A 16431-nucleotide genomic window follows, 5' to 3' on the forward strand; every position below is an offset into this window, starting at 1 on the left:
TTTCAACAGTAGACTTACAAGAGAGAGAGAATGGCAATAGTCTTCTCTGAACGTAGTAGCAAAAGTAATTCACCAGCCTCACTACTTAGATCCATCCCATCTTGGTAGATACTTTCCAAAGCCAGTAATAACAGCTGGAGTAATTTTAAGACAACAGCCAAGGATCGCTCATGAGAAAGCCAGCAGGTTTTCCCAGGTTGGACTAATTTGAACTTCAGTCCCAGTGTATCTTCTATATTTTCCAAGATATTCAGTCTTTTTGCTGAAAAAAGAATATAATGAAGACATTAAATTTATAGCTTTTTAAATGTCTTTTGAAGATTCTACAGCTCGTACTAGTGCTAGTTGGAGTAGATGTGTATAGGAGTGTAGTGTAGTGTAGGATAGATTAGGATTACACTTTTCTCTGAGCAAAACTTGTACTCCACCATATCTTCCAGAGAAGTTTGCAGCTCCATCAAATGCACAAGCAGCCATCTGTTTGGGGTCCAATTGACAAGAATTTAACTCTTCTAAGATGTAGGTTGTCACAGATGCAGCCGATGTGTCTTCTATAACTTGAACATCTAGAAGTGCATCTACTGGCCTACCCCTGACATCAAGATAATGTACACAATGACTTAATACTTGATGCCCATTTGCATCAGTGCATTCACCAGCCATGTATGCAAATTTTTTGAATGTGGTGAGAGAGTTCTTCACTTTTTCAACTGTTGGGTCTTTCACTGTTGCACTGCATGCTTCTAGCCAGTCAGTTGAGTTTCTTGCAGAAAGATAGTGAGCATTTGCTGGTCTTTTTCGGAACCAGTGTTCAACTTCAGGATGAACAAGTGACAATGCACTTAACATTGGCCTCCAGTTTGTAGTGTGTGGTATCTCTTGCTTAAATAGAAAGTAGGATGCCACATCCATGTTTGTTCGCATGAACTGTGTTGTGTCTCCAGCATTCTTAACAGCCTCATTAAGTACTTCTAAAATTGGCTTTGAAAGTGGGCTTATAAGGCTTTCTGCATGTTGATGCACTCCAGAGGCCTGGTGTTTTGCAGTCTTTTCACGTAATTTGTCAGCATTGGCTTTGCTGATCAGTTTGACAAACCAAGCTCCTCCACTTTTACCAATTATAGCATTGGGAAGCGTTTCTTCTTTGTAAGCTTTTTGGCAAGAGGTGCACCAGTAGCCATCTTTTGTAACTTCAATAAATGGGAACACTTTGACCGACAAACATCGGGAACTGCCTTTAGGTTTTGGAGACACTGTTTCTTCAGTAGGTAGCTGTATTTGTGCTTCGGGCTGGTTGGATGTAGATATACCACTTGAACCTTCAGATGACATGTTGATATATTCTTGGTTCTTGATGTGTTCTTCACCTTGGTTAGTTTTTGAGGCCTTTGAGTGGAAAAAATGTTGTATTGTTTTTTGTCTTTTCATTTTCACTTTGACCTGCAACATATAAAAGAGATATGAATAAAGTAAATGTTTTGTTAGGATAATGCAAATTTAACATAAGGATAATGCAAGTTACACCAAAACAAATAACAGGTCTAGATTTCTAAAAAAATATAAATTAAAAAAAATATATTTCATTTAAATTGACTTTTGAAAAGTAAGCCATCATGGGATAAGAGGGAAGTCCTCTTATGGATCAGTAACTGGTTAAAAGATGGGAAACAAAGGGTAGGAATAAATGGTCAGTTTTCAGAATGCAGAGAGATAAATAGTGGTATCCCTGAGGAGTCAGTACTGGGACCATTACTGTTCAACATATTCGTAAATGATCTGGAAAAATGGGTAAACAGTAGCTGGCAAAATTTGCAGATGATACAAAACCATTCAAGATAGTTAAGTCCCAGGCAGACTGCAAAGAGTTACAAAGGGATCTCATAAAATTGGGTGACTGGGCAACAAAACGGCAGATGAAATTCAATGTTGATAAATGAAAAGTAATGAACATTGGAAAACAATCTCAACTATACACACAAAATGATGGAGTCTGAATTAGCTGTTATCACTCAAGAAAGAGATCTTGGAGTCATTGTGGATAGTTCTCTGAAAACATCCACTCAATGTGCAGCGGCAGTCAAAAAAGCAAACAGAATGTTGGGAATCATTAAGAAAGGGATAGATAATAAGACAGAAAATATCATATTGCCTCTATATAAATTCATGGTACGTGCACACCTTGAATACTGTGTGCAGACCTGGTCACCCCATCCCAAAAAAGATATATTGGAATTGGAAAAGGTACAGAGATGGGCAACTAAAATGATTAGGGGTATGAATCAGGAGGAGAGATTAAAATGACTGGGAATTTTCAGCTTAGAAAAGTGACGACTAAGTGGGGATATGATAGAGGTCTATAAAATCTTGACTGGTGTGAAGAAAGTGAATAAGGAAATGTTATTTAATCCTTCACATAACACAAGAACTAGCAGGTTTTAAAAAAACAAAAGGAAGTACTTCTTCAGACAACATAAAGTCAACCCGTGGAACTCTTTGGTAGGGGATGCTGTGAAGACCAAAACTATAACAGGATTAAAAAAAGAACTAGATAAATTCCTGGAGAATAGGTCCATCACTGGCTATTAGCCAGGATGGAGAGGGATGCAACACCTTGCTCTGAGTGTCCCTTGCCTGTTTGCCAGCAGCTGGGAATGGGCAACAGGGAATGGATCACTTGATGATTACCTGTTCTGTTCATTCCCTCTGAAGCACCTGGCCTTGACCACTGTTGGAAGACAAGATACTGGGCTATATGAACCATTGGTCTGACCCAGTATGACCATTCTTATGTAAAAATTAATTATAATAATAAAAATGTTTAGTACAGAAACTCCCCAACATAATGACCTCTCAAGATAGCAATGATGTGAGATAACAACCTTGGCAAATAATGCATTTTAAAAATCTTGGCCTACTAGGAAACATGGGTAAGTTTCCATTCCCAGTCACAAATCTAGCATTCTGCAGCAAAGTCATTAAAATATAGTCCAACAAACAAATGTTTATTTAACACACCCCTCACTTTTCCCTCCACTGCAACCCACTCACCAGTGTTGTCCTTGGTCAGTGGAGATTCAGAGTTCAGAGATGCTTTCACGTGAGTACAGACACCTCCCAGGTGGGGGGCAAGAAGGCACCTTGCTCATTCCTCCAGCTGCTCACTGTTCTCTCTGGCTACTGCTGTTTGTTGTGCCACCGTTCACTCCACCACTGTGTTGTCAATGGCCCTGCGCAGTCACCTTCTGCTGCCACCTGCCACTGTGACCTCTGCAAGTTAGTCTCTTGAGGTTCCACCCAGCTCTCAGTGATTTCAGCTGAGCTCTCAGTGGGGGAACCTTGCTGCTAGTGCAGTCTTGGCTGTCTCTTCCACAGAAACACTGTCCCCACAGCAGGACTAAGCACTTAGACCTGATTATCAGTGATTTCAGCTGCAGTGGTCACTTAACAGAACAAAAGACTATCTATAGAGCCTAATCAGCTCTGTCTTTAAACAATGGAGAGGGACAGGTCCCCACCCTCTCGCTCGATGCCCTCAATCAGCACAGGCTAAGTACAGTTCTACTGCCCTTTACTCATACAATAAGAACAACAACATTTCATTACCCTCCCCCACTCTCCCCTGCATTCAAGTGATTTGTTACCCACCCCAGCCAAAATCTATCACTTTGGCAACACAACTCTGTTTGCTGGATACCTAGGTAGATTAGGTGTGAATGTAAATACAACCTGGTCCTGAAGCTCATCACTAGCTGTCAGCGAGAGCTCATTTAGACTTTGCTTAAAAATCATCATTTGAAATTATTAGGTTGGCCAACATCACCGAAATGAATGCACTGACATTGTCATAAAAAACAACCGCTGTATAAGGAAGCTAGTCTATGTTCATACTTTTCAAATCTATTATACTTTTTCAGATACATGTATTTTATCATACACTGTATATGCTTTTAAAGTGTGTATTAATGTTTCAATTTTCAATTCAAATTTCCAAACAGTCACTAAATTGGCATGTAACTAGTTCACAAAACTGGGGGGGGAGGGGAGTTGGAGAAATTCAGGGGGAGGTGTAGGGAAATCACTGCCCCCAACTACATTGCTATTTTTAGTGCACTACCTCAAGCAGAGCACACTCCCAGCTGTAGTGCAAACATACCCTCAGAGAAGTGTTTTACACTAGTGGATTACAAAGCTCACTTTTTACACCACCTTTCTCTGATGTCTCCCATCCATATACTGGCTAGTTCTGATACTGCGTAACTTGTTCTAAAAAGATTAAAACTAAGGAAATATGACTATAGGTTTCAAATTGAAGACTGACTCAAGAAGGCAGTAATCCAGGCAAAATGGAAGTACTAAATGTAAAGCAATATTTATGGTGGTAGTGGTGTGGGGAAATGGCATGCAATGTGAATATAAATCAACACTTAAAACAAAGTTACAGCCAGGCCTCAATCTCGGCTATCCGAGGGATGCTGTGTATCACTCCAGGAGCACAAAGTTGTCCTACAGTCAGCATGGCTAACCCCTAATGGATCATACAGGGATCAATCGATGGCCAGCATAACAGCTCTTATCCTAAAATCCTCACCCTGTGGCTGGATTACAGGGACTGGCTGTGGGGAAAGGAGGTGTGGCCAAGACTCCCCTTTGCCCCAGAATCTCTGGCTGTTGTGACAGCCTCTGGGGGTCAAACTAGAGCAGCCTTAGGGCTACTGTAACTCGTGTCTGGGCTCGTCTAGTGCAAAGTTGTCTGAAAGCCTCTGCACCTACCTTTCCTCAGATACACTATGTGCTCCTTTCCTACAACTGAGGACCGAGGCTACACTGGATATTTTTATATGTAATATTGCTGTAATATACTATCCAAAATGAATCAGAGCGCCACAAGAGAACTCAAAACTCACAGCAGGCCAATGACTAACACATCCATTCATTACTGAGCTACTAAGCAAGAGAGATGTATTGCAGTTATACTTCATAAAAACTATATCTACCCCAATAGTTCTGCCGGCATGTATCAAGGTATGCATTAATATTAGGCAACAAAAGAAGAGAAAATAATGTAGTTAACTAAGAAGAGGACAACTAAAGCCAAAGCAGATCCCGTATCTTGTTAAATTACAGTACCATTCAGTAGCATACATTTCATTAACGCTCCAGCTTTAAGGGAAAAATAAACAAACAAAAAACCCTAGAATGCTTCAGGAAGCATTTTCTTAAACATCAGGAGAAGACTGGGCAGAAGGATCCTGGATTCCTCGAAGGACACTGACTGTGGGCTTGTCTACACTACCACACTGCTATAATGCTTCGCAAAGATGCTACCTACGCTGACAGGAGAGCTTCTCCCATCGGCGTAAGTACTACACCTCCCTCAGGAGAAGCCATCCTATTGACATAGCGCTGTCTACTCCCGGAGTTAGGTCGGTTTAACTGTGTCGCTCAAGGGTGTGGATTTTCAACACCATGAGCGACATAGTTACACCAACATAAGTTTGTTGTGTAGACCAGGATTAAGACCCAATGGACTCTCCGAAGGATGAGAACTAAGGCAGAGCCTTACATGCAGGTGCTTGCTGTTATATACGTATGTGTCTCTCTTGTGCTTTGTCCGAGTGTGTAAGAATCTTCAGGAGCAGAAAATATTAAATGGTTCTTTAATCTAGCAGAGAAAAGCATAACAAAAAACAATGGCTGGAAGCAGAAGCCAGACAAAGTCAAATCAGAAATTAGGCACAATTTTTTAACAATGACAGCGATTAACCTTTGGAACAAACTACCAAAGGAAGAGGTGGATTCTCCATCTCTTGATGTCTCCCAGTCAAGACGAATGTCTTTCTGGAAGATATGATTTAGCCAAATACAAGTTATTGGGTTCAGTACTGGGGTAAAATTTAATGGCTTGTGATATACAGGTCAGACCTGATAATCTAATGGTCCATTCTGGCCTTAAATTCTACAAATCTATTAAATATTACTTAATAGTGATCTGCTTTAAAAAGTAACATCAGAAAGGACAAAGTTATTTGTATGTACAGTCTTCTCTGACAGATGGGGGATACTAATGGCTCAGTTTGGAAACTAAAGAGTTAGAATTAAAAAAAATCAAATTAACCAGTCACTAACTGGTTCGCTAGCCTATCATAGGATTAAGTCAAAGAAATGAGGCAGCTAACCAAAGATTAATGAAGTTTGTTTGCCTGATAAAACGGATGGGCAGGTTCAGACAGGTTCAACTCCATTGCTCTGAGTTTGCTCTGATAGCTTCTTTTTTAGAACCATAGGAAGTTCTGAAACAGCTTACTCATGGCTTTCATTGTTATTTCTAAGCTGATGTCTCTCAAATACCCATCACCACCTTCTAGATAAGAGAGAATGAGCCTTAAACAATAGAAGGTCCGTGTAACATATACACTGTTAACCCAGATGCTTTGTTATTACTTTAAAATTGGAATGCTTTAATTTGGTGTTTACATATGCTGTATTTTATTCCCTACAATTATTAGCACAGTCATATTAGTATTTATGGACAGATGACTAACTCTAATATGTATGTTAAACTTCTTCTACCGTGTTGTATACATTGTAATATTGTAATGAAACAGGAATCAGATAAATCAGTTTTAAACAAGTCATGCTGTGATGTCACGATGGCAAGACACATACTCCACCTGCAATTGATTCACTCTCTGTTTTTCCTCCCAGACATCCCTAGATGCTAAAGTTTCATCCCCTCCAAAACAATTTTTTCCATTTATTATAAATTATGTCACCAAACAGCTGCCTTGTAAGGTGTTACTTCTGCCAGATTTCCAAGATGTTTCTACAAATTCCTCCTTTAAATCCTTAGTGAAGTCAGATTTACAAAATAATTTCTTCAAGCAACAAAGTATTGGTGGCACACCCTGGGTTTGACCCTGCAAGTCCTTAAGTCATGTGGAGAAGAGAGATGCTGTGCAGGCTGCAACCATCCCATATGAGAAGTGCCCTGTGCTCAGCAAGGTGATCCAGCAATTGTACAGAACTCATAAAAAACAACTATGGGGGAGCATAGAGGTTGGGCATGTCTGGTGCAATAGTTCTTAGCTCTCATTTATGGTCAGAAAACAAGAATGACAAGAGTTAGTGACCTTGGAAAACCTGTACTCCTCTTAAGGAGTCTCAGCTTTATCCACTGCTGTCCTCCCTAGATGGTGAATCACTGCACCAAACTGAGTGGCCTTCTCGCCCCCCCTAGTGGCTCTGCTAACACATCTCCCTTCTGTCCCATCCAGGAGCAAGCCCGCTGTGGAGTGTACATGCTTTACTAAAGCATGTTAACCATGTTTGCATCAATCTTAAATACTCTGTGCAGATCTGGATGCCCCACCTTAAAAAAAGATATATTGGAAAAGCTACAGAGAAGGGCAACTAAAATTATTAGGGGTATGGAACAGCTTCCGTATGAGGAGAGATTGGGATTCTTCAGCTTGGAAAAGAGATGACTAAGGGGGGATAGGATAGAGGTCTCTAATCTTGATTGGTGTGGAGAAAAGGAATCAGGAAACGTTGTTTACTCCTTCACATAACACAAGAACTAGGGGTCACCCAATGAAATGAATAGGCAGCGCAGCAAGTTTAAAACAAACAAAAGGAAATACGTCTTCACACAGCGCACAGTCAACCCATGGAATTCTTTGCCAAGGGATGTTGTGAAGGCCAGAACTATAACAGGGTTCAAAAAAGTAGATAAGTTCATGGAGGATAGGTCCATCAATGGCTATTAGCCAGGATGGGCAGAGGGCCACACCATGCTCTGAGTATCCCTAGCCGCTTTGCCAGAAGCTGGAAGTGGACGATAGGATCATTTAATTGCCTGTTCTGTTCATTCCCTGTGAAGCATCTGGCATCAGCCACTGTCAGAAGATAGGATACTGAGGAAGATGTACCACTGGCCTGACCCAGCATAGCCGTTCTTAAGCATTGCATTCCTGTAGTGTAAAATGATTGCTGGAGTCCACTGCAGGAGTGTTCTATAGCATTCTGAATGCTATAGGAAGATAACTGAATTTGCTGTTTGCCATGTTGTGTAGTGGTGTTGATCCCAACATATTAGAGAGACAAGGTGGATGAGGTAATATCTTTTATTGGATCAACATCTGTTGGTGAAAGACAAGCTTTTGAGCTACACAGAGAAATCTGAAGAAGAGCTTTATGGAGCTTTAAAGCGTGTCTTTTTTACCAGCAGACATTGGTCCAATAAAAGATATTACCTCACCCACACTGTCTCACTAATTGAATTTGCTGAGTTTTCAACTAAACAGAATATTTATGAAATTTGACATCAGACAAACTCTGCAATGTGCAGGGCAAACAATAAATAAAAAAATCAGATTTGTTTTCTTAAATTATAAATGACTAACCCTGGGTGAAATCAGTGAAAGTTCAGTACCCAAATACCTTTGATTTGGGCCTAAACTCTCTGCTTTTTTATTCATGAAAAAATGCATAAATTACATTTAATACTGTTCAGCTTCAAGTGTCCACTTGTTTCCACTAATTGCTTATGTAACCCTTCTGCCTCTCTGAGTTGGCAGCAACAAGGGCCAGGTTCAGTATCTAGGGGTTCCGTTTCAATAACGCAATGCAAAACCGGCTCCAGCCCCCACCCAGTGACCTGGGACAATTACATACCACCCTCTGGGCGCCTCTAGGAGGCAATACTTCCCCTCTCGCAAGCATGGAGTCTGAGTGTAGCAATAGCCTTTTAATAAAGGAGGGAAACAATGCGGCATTATGTTGGGGAAACACCACAAACAGGATTCATAACACAAACCATGAGCAAAAGACCCACCTCCAAGTAAGTTTGGCAGTGTCCTTTTCCCCTCCGGGTCTTAAGTCCAATCACCCCAAAGTCTCTGTCCCTGGTCAGTGCCGCCCCAGAGTTCAAAAGTTTATCTGTAGAATTTTAACCCCCCCGCCCCAGCCTGGGTGGAAATGGGGGGGCACACAGGGTGTTAAGGGGCACCTTACGTGGTCCAAGGCCAACTGCCCCACCTCTCCGTGGAGTTCTGCTGCAGCCTTCACCACGAATGGCTCCGCTCTACCAGCCGCGCCGCTCCGCTCCTCCAGCCGCCCCCCAAACTGCTCCGCTCTGCTCCCCGTTCCATGGGCCGCTCCAACCGTACCACAAACTGCTTAGCTCTGCCAGCCACTCCACTCCACCAGCCATCCCATGAACCGCTCCAGCTGCCTCCGCAAATGGCTCAGCTCAGCGCCGCTCCGCTTGCTCGCTGTTCCATGGGCTGCTCCAACCATCCCACAAACTGCTCGGCTTTGCCAGCTGCTTAGCAATATATCTTCAGGCTCCCCCACTGATTAACACAGCACTCAGTGATTTCAGCTTCTAGTAGGGGAGCCCTAGTGCTGGTGCACCATTGGCCCAAAGTGAATTCAGTTCAGCAACTTCTAGCTAGACTCCTAATGGAAGCAAACTTAGCTCTGCTATTCAACAGCGGAGAGAGGGAGTAGTGCAACTGGTGTTCCAGGCCCTCAAAAGGAGCCCATACCATCAGGTACACATACCTGTCCCCAACCTCTCTCAATTCACTGGGTTTTGTAACCCATGCCCCTTGTCTAGCGAGTGCTACTTAGTTACTGGTGAGTCCCTCTGTCATACAACAGTTCCACTGGCCTTCATTCACAGAATCAGGGTAACAACACTTTATTCTTCCTGCCCCAATAACAGAGAAACTGGGGATCCCACACCAGCCAAAGTAACCACTTTCAGTTGTTGTTGTCTCAGGCTAGGCAGGAGGGTGTGCCTATGCAGACAAGATCAGCCCCTGAAGTTCTTTTCCACCCTCGCCATAATTCACCACCAGATGTCAGGGTAGAGCTTATCCTGACTATGCTTACATCTATTGCTGTTAGTCAGGGAAACAAACATTAGAGTTGGAGCAGGTCTGTGTGCCTGAGTAAACTCTGGCTGGGAAAAAGGGAGGAGGCTGCAGTGGCACAATGCAACTACAGCCTCCATTCTGATGGGAGGAGCAAGACACAACTAAATCTGTAGTTCCCCCCATTTTTTCTCCACCTGACTATATGTCACAGACTCCTTTCATTTCTGGTACTACCAGCATGCCCCCACCAGCATGGGAATCCCCCTTGAACAGTATGACCTTTCACACATCATGCATGAGAGGTCATGCAGCAAAGGAAGCCATTTTGAGAACAAAATGGCATCCTCCTTGTGGCAAAAGTGCCAGTGGACCATTCTGGTGTGTTCCCTCCCTGGCTCAAGGGATGGAACTCCACATAACCCACATCAGACCTCCAGAGGTCTGGGGATCCCACTTTGGGAACTACTGAACTAGAAACAGAGCTTTGCAATAGCTTGTAAGTTCTGCCAGCCCATTAGCTTTGGGTCAAATCACTTATGAGCTTTGCTAGCAAAGCCAACATAACTTGCAAACTCTGGGAGCTTATTCCAACCCTCTCCCCCCACACTTCTTCTTAAAGAAAAACATAGGAATTTTAGTGCAATAATGGTAGTAAAGTGGTCCTCAAGGGGTTAACTGGGTTACTCAAGATAGGTCTACACTAGAAGTGCTGTATCAGCACAGCTGCAGTGTACCTGATGAAGATGCTCTATGCCAACAGGAGAGTGCTCTCCAGTGGGCATAATTATTTCACCTTTGCAAGAGGTGGAAGATATATCTGCAGGAGAGTGTCTCCTGCCAACATAGCACCAGTGTGGACAGTGCTTAGGTCGCTGTAACTAGTGTCGCTCAGGGGGTGTCTGTTTGGCAGTTCATAGCCCCAGCACCACTGGGCTTACCACACTAGTTATGAACATAGGCGCCAACTTTCTTGGCATTGGTGGGTGCCCGCCCCCCCCACCCCTTTCCATGCCCCTGGCCCTGCCCTGACTCCACCACATCCCCGCCCCTGGCCCCACCCCCATTCCAACCCCATCCCCAAAGTCCCCACCCTAACTCCGCCCCCTCCCTGCCCCTATTGGATCCCTTCCCCAAATCCCTGCCCCGGCCCCGCCTCTTCCCACAGCGCGCCGTGTTCCCCATTCCCCCCCTCCCTCCCTACCCTGCGAATCAGCTGTGTCGCAGCGCAAGTGCTGGGAGGGAGGGGGGAGAAGCAGGATGCGGCGGCTTGCTCGCAGAGGAGGCGGAGGAGGAGGTAAGCTGGAGCAGGGGGGCGGGGCAGGGCCACGGGAGCTGCCGGTGGGTGCTGAGCACCCAACAATTTTTTTCCATGGGTGCTCCAGCCCCAGAGCATCCACGGAGTCGGCGCCTATGGTTATGAATATAAAAAAATTGCTTGAGCCCTGGCACCTCTTTCACTATAAATTAAGCACTGTTAGTGTCCTCCCCGCACATACAGTTGAATAAAACAGCATGTTCCCTGCCTGCAGTACTTTAAGTAAAATGTATTTCTTGTGCACTGAGTGGTCCCTTTACAAAACTGACAACAAGGAAAACCATAAGAATAACACTTCAAGGAGCGAAGGAGGAGTGGCAGCAATATAGTCAAAGATGGGGCCACTATTTTCCTGTCGATGTGATTATAGATAAGGAATTTTCTCAGAAAGCAATTTTCGTGAGTGCTTGTGGCAGTAGTACCTGCTCCCTCTTGGGGAGTTTGTTACAACCTCAGAAAGCAGGAAATAAAAGTTTAGAAGACCTGCCAAAGATCTTAACAGAGCACCACACACCAAAGCCAGAAATTACTGTGTAATGGTTCAAGTTTTAGAGCAAATTGAGGAGGCCAGGGGAAAAGGTGCCTGTGTATGTGGCAGAGCTAAAAAGATTAACTGAATATTGCTTGTTTAGAAATGTCCCAGAGGAAATGCTGCAGGACAGATTGGTTTGATATTAATAATGAGAGAATTCAAAGACAATTGCTAGTTGGGAAGAGGGAAACATAACCTGGCCCAAAGCAGTAGAATTAGCAACAGCGATGGAATCAGCAGTGAAAAATTGACAAGATGTACACTTAGAAGGCAGGGCCAATGAAACTGACTCAGTAACATAAGGGACTCAGGCTCCTGACAGCTGTTTCTACTGTGGAAGTGCTCATTTTGCATCTGTGCGTAAATTTAAAATGGACCAGTGTCATAAATGATTGGACAATTTGTCATCTTTGCATTTGCTAGTTATCAAACAGTGTCTCAAGCCCAGGAGGGTAGAGCCCAAAAGACCAGAGAAAAAGGAAGAAAGCAAAGGGCTTTTTACCTTGAGGGGGAGTAAGACACACAGGAAGCAGTATGTACTTTCTAAAAGGGAAGAATAGAATTTGCAGGGCCAGATGGGGGGAGAATATGTTTTCCTAATTATTTATTTATTTAGGTTTAAAACCCTTGCCATGTAAATATCAAACAAAACAACCATTACAGTAGTGAGCTTTTGTTTAAAGAGACACTCAAGAGTATAGTCATCAGACCTTTCTATTTAATAGGGTATTACCATATTACAGAGTGAGTAACATTTCTAGTGCCTTCATTAAACTGAGTGAAATCTCTGATTACACATTAAACAGATCAGGCATGTCTAGCAACTATTAATATTCAAAAAATTGGACAGGTGTACGGTCTTTGTTTTTTGCAGGTGAATGTACTTTGACTATTGAATGACTAGTAACTGAATATCTAAGTATGTTTGTCTTCTGTCTGTTTTGCTGGAAACATAATTGGTGTATTAATTTTTCTAACAATAACCTCCCATATTATTTGAACCATTCCTCTATGGTTGGACTACATCCAGGCTGTAAATTAAGAGTGGAGGGATGTAGTATAGTGATCATGAAGGGGTTAACTGGGTTACTCAGAGTATTATGGGTTTGAGCTATGCTCCACCCTACCCTTACTCCCCCTGCCCCCCCATTTCGGGTTTTTACATAGCTGAACAATGCAGCACCTTCCCAGCCTGCAGTACTATAAGTGTTTCTTGTGCACTGAATGGGCCTTTTACAAAAATAAATTTAAGATATTGTGTACTGTTTGTATGATGGCAGCATCTAGGGCCCCATTGCATAGGGCTCTGTTCAAGCACATTAAAAACAGACCCTGCCCCAAAGAGTTTGCAGTCCAAGTAATTCAACCTTCTTCTCAATTAATAAAACTAGGAAATCCAAAACAGCAACGCTTTCATGTTGCAGATAAGTGCTATTTTCTACTCACTGTTAAATGTGTAGCTTTACATGTTACAACTAATCATGTCAGTAGATGTATGCCATAACACTCACAGGATGAGCAATGCAGCTGCATTGATGCTGCTGTTGAGTGCTTAACTTTTTCTAGTTTTTGTGATTTTAATTGTGCAACCTGAATATTGCATTTAAATAGGATTTTTGTACTTTTGCATTTAATTATAAATTTCTTTTTCATTAAAATCAGAAAATTTAATTGGAATTTACTTTGTATAATACTGTACACACCAGAACTAAGTTAAAAATAAAGTTAAGGCTACAGCACACTGAAATTAAAATAAGAATATTTACAGTTGAATAAAATATACTATATATGCTCCAACATCTAGGATAAAGATATTCTCTTAATGTAAAATGTAGTCCTTGACATGTGCATTTAATCTTAAAAGGAATCAATATGATCCCTAGCTAAAGCATGAATATTTCATTAGATCAGATTAACTTTTGAACAGATCCAGTGGCAAACAGCACGTCTGGCATTACAGGATTCTTGTGTTCATAATTGATTGACTCTGAGATAAAATGCATACTAGGTTACTCCAAAAGAGAAACTTAAGTTCATCCATATTGCTGAATAAGGATACAATTAAGAACTTGTTTAACTTTAAGCACGTACTTAAGTGCTCGGCTGAATTGGGGCCTATGAAAAGGCAATCTGCCCCAACGGTAGCGGAATGCCTGCTGGTACATTAGACAAAGCAAGCTGTAACATTGACTTGTGGGCCACTCCCTGATTTTCCTGTGAACTTCAGACAGTGCTGTTTTGATTCACATTTCCAGAGTTTTCTTCATGTACACGAGGGCTAGATGTTTTTACAGTGAAATCTGAGATTCTGCAATACAGTTCTGTATCAGTTTGGATACTGTGGTCCCAGAACCATGGAACACATAGGGCTTTGGGCAAAGATAGTGGAAAACAAATGCTCTCCTACTGGGAGAAGTTGGGCTTTGGGTTTGCCCCAACCCCCCAGAACAGCAGTTAAGAAAGGGCAAAAAGGAGACCTTCCCCCTCCCAGCAACCAAAAGGGGGGTGGGGGGGGGGAGAGGAGAGGAGAGGGCAGGAGAATGAGGAAAGATAGTGGAGTGCCTGCTATTCCAGCAGCCAGGAGGTGCATGGTGCTCTGACCTGTCTCTGTTAGCAGACTGATTAGTAGGTGTCTGGCATATCTCTTGAGCCTTTGGGCCAAATCCTCCAAAGATGGTGCAGGGAGGCCAGATTAACTAAACCTGCTCCATAGATGGGGCTAACCCCAAGCTGCCACTCTCCTGCAATACATACATCTTTCCCAAAGGGCTGTGTCCAATGGAAGGGGTATCTCCAGCTAGCATGTACGCTGTTATCAGCCCCACGCCTGAGTTTGCTGTAAATAAAAAGAACATCCTGCCTTGTGCTAGGATTCCTGTTGCAGAGGATGCATCTGCTAGTTTACCTGCTCCAGACTGCAATGCTAGCTGCTTCCACCAAGGACAGGACTAAGTCCTTAGGACATCACAATGACTTTTGGGGTGGGGTTCTCTTGATACACAAATTTGACTAACCACACATTGTTTCCAGCACCATACCTAGAACATATAATCTGAAGATTAAAATTCTGTACAAATGTCCTTTGCTCTCCTGGACAGTGTGCCTGTAGGTAACTCCGAAGGCTGTTTGTAAGAGAATTGGTATCAAAGGGTTAAAAAAGATGACTTCTATATTTCCTGTTTGATATCAAGATAATGATGAAGCAGCTAATGGTTACAATGTAGTGGTGAGATATCAAATGCCAGTAAACTAGTCACCAAACAAATGACTGTATTTCTTTTCCATCCTGATGACAGTTAGGCTGAAGTACCTTGAGAGGTTTTTTTCTTTTCTTACTTTAAAAGTCAAATATTATGTCCAAGAGCCTGATCCAAAATCCACTGGAGTCAATGGGAAGGGCCCTAAATGACAGCTATGGAATACAGCCTTCTGATTTCTTATTCCTTCATTGACTATTTGCTAGGTGGCAGTGGAATTTTTTGCTATAGTTAAATATTTTAAATCGTTGCCATCTTTCAGAGGGTGAAATTACACAAATGCCAGGCTTTGCAATGGGAGATCAAAGATGTTCTGTAGAACTCTCTAAGGGTATGTCTTCATTGCAGCTGGGAATGAGCCTCCCAGCCTAGACAGACTCCTTTTAGCATGCTAAAAATAGCAGTGTGGACATTGTGGCACAGGCTGGCGCTCAGGCTCTCCAGCTCCAGCCATTGTGTCCACACTGCTTTTTTTCAGCCTGCTAGCTCGAGCCCTGTTGTGTCAGACTGTCTGTGTGGGCAGGGAGACTTGCTCCCACCTACAGCATACATGTATCCTGAGAACTCCCACAAAGCTCAACAAAAAGTTCCCAGCTTGTATTTGATGGTGCCCGTTACATACACAAAGCATAGTAGATACATACTTAGGTTTGTATTTGAAGACTATGGGCCTATTCCAGTGTCCATTTAAGTTAATGGAAAGCCTCCAATTGACTAAAACGGGGTTTCCGTCAGGCCCATGAACTCTGTGATCTTTAACACAAGGCAATGTATGCAATTATCTTGGATGACAACACATTTCCGGTGCATTTTGAGGTACAAGGCTGAAAGCAGATATCTAATGCAACTACATTTCAAGTGTTATTGCTTTTGGTCCTGATTCAGCAAGGTACTTAAGCAAATGCCTAACTTTAAGACGAGTAGTTCTGTTGTCTTCAGTGAAATGACTTATGTGCTTAGTTAGGCACATGCTTAAGTAGCTTGTTGAATCAGGCTCTTTATGATGTGGATTGCAACCTTGGTTTATATAGTTACCTAATCAGTTCTAACCACTGCAGTTATATTAGAAATCAACACAGATGCTACATTTGTGCACCAATCAGAATTATCTTTTCTATGTGAATATTATGTCTCAGTGCTTTTGTGTTCAGGTCTATTTTTTCATTAATATATCCAGAAGGAGAATTTCTTGGAACATTCAACTAACATTCTAAGAGAAATATTGCTGAGTGGGAGATGTTTCACTGCAATTTCCTGGGTGATGAAAGTGTTCATCTTAGAATCTTCAATTTGTTCAGATTTCTAGAAGTTCCATAAAATTAAATATTCAGTGAACAAGTGGAAGAAAACCTGAGAGAGGTGAAAAAATCCAGAGGAACCAAGATAAAACAACGAAGAAGGACTAAAAATCTATGTAAATGCATATGGATGAACATACATACCAGT

This window comes from Malaclemys terrapin, chromosome 9 (assembly GCF_027887155.1).
Source record: "Malaclemys terrapin pileata isolate rMalTer1 chromosome 9, rMalTer1.hap1, whole genome shotgun sequence".
Lineage (NCBI taxonomy): Eukaryota > Metazoa > Chordata > Testudines > Emydidae > Malaclemys > Malaclemys terrapin.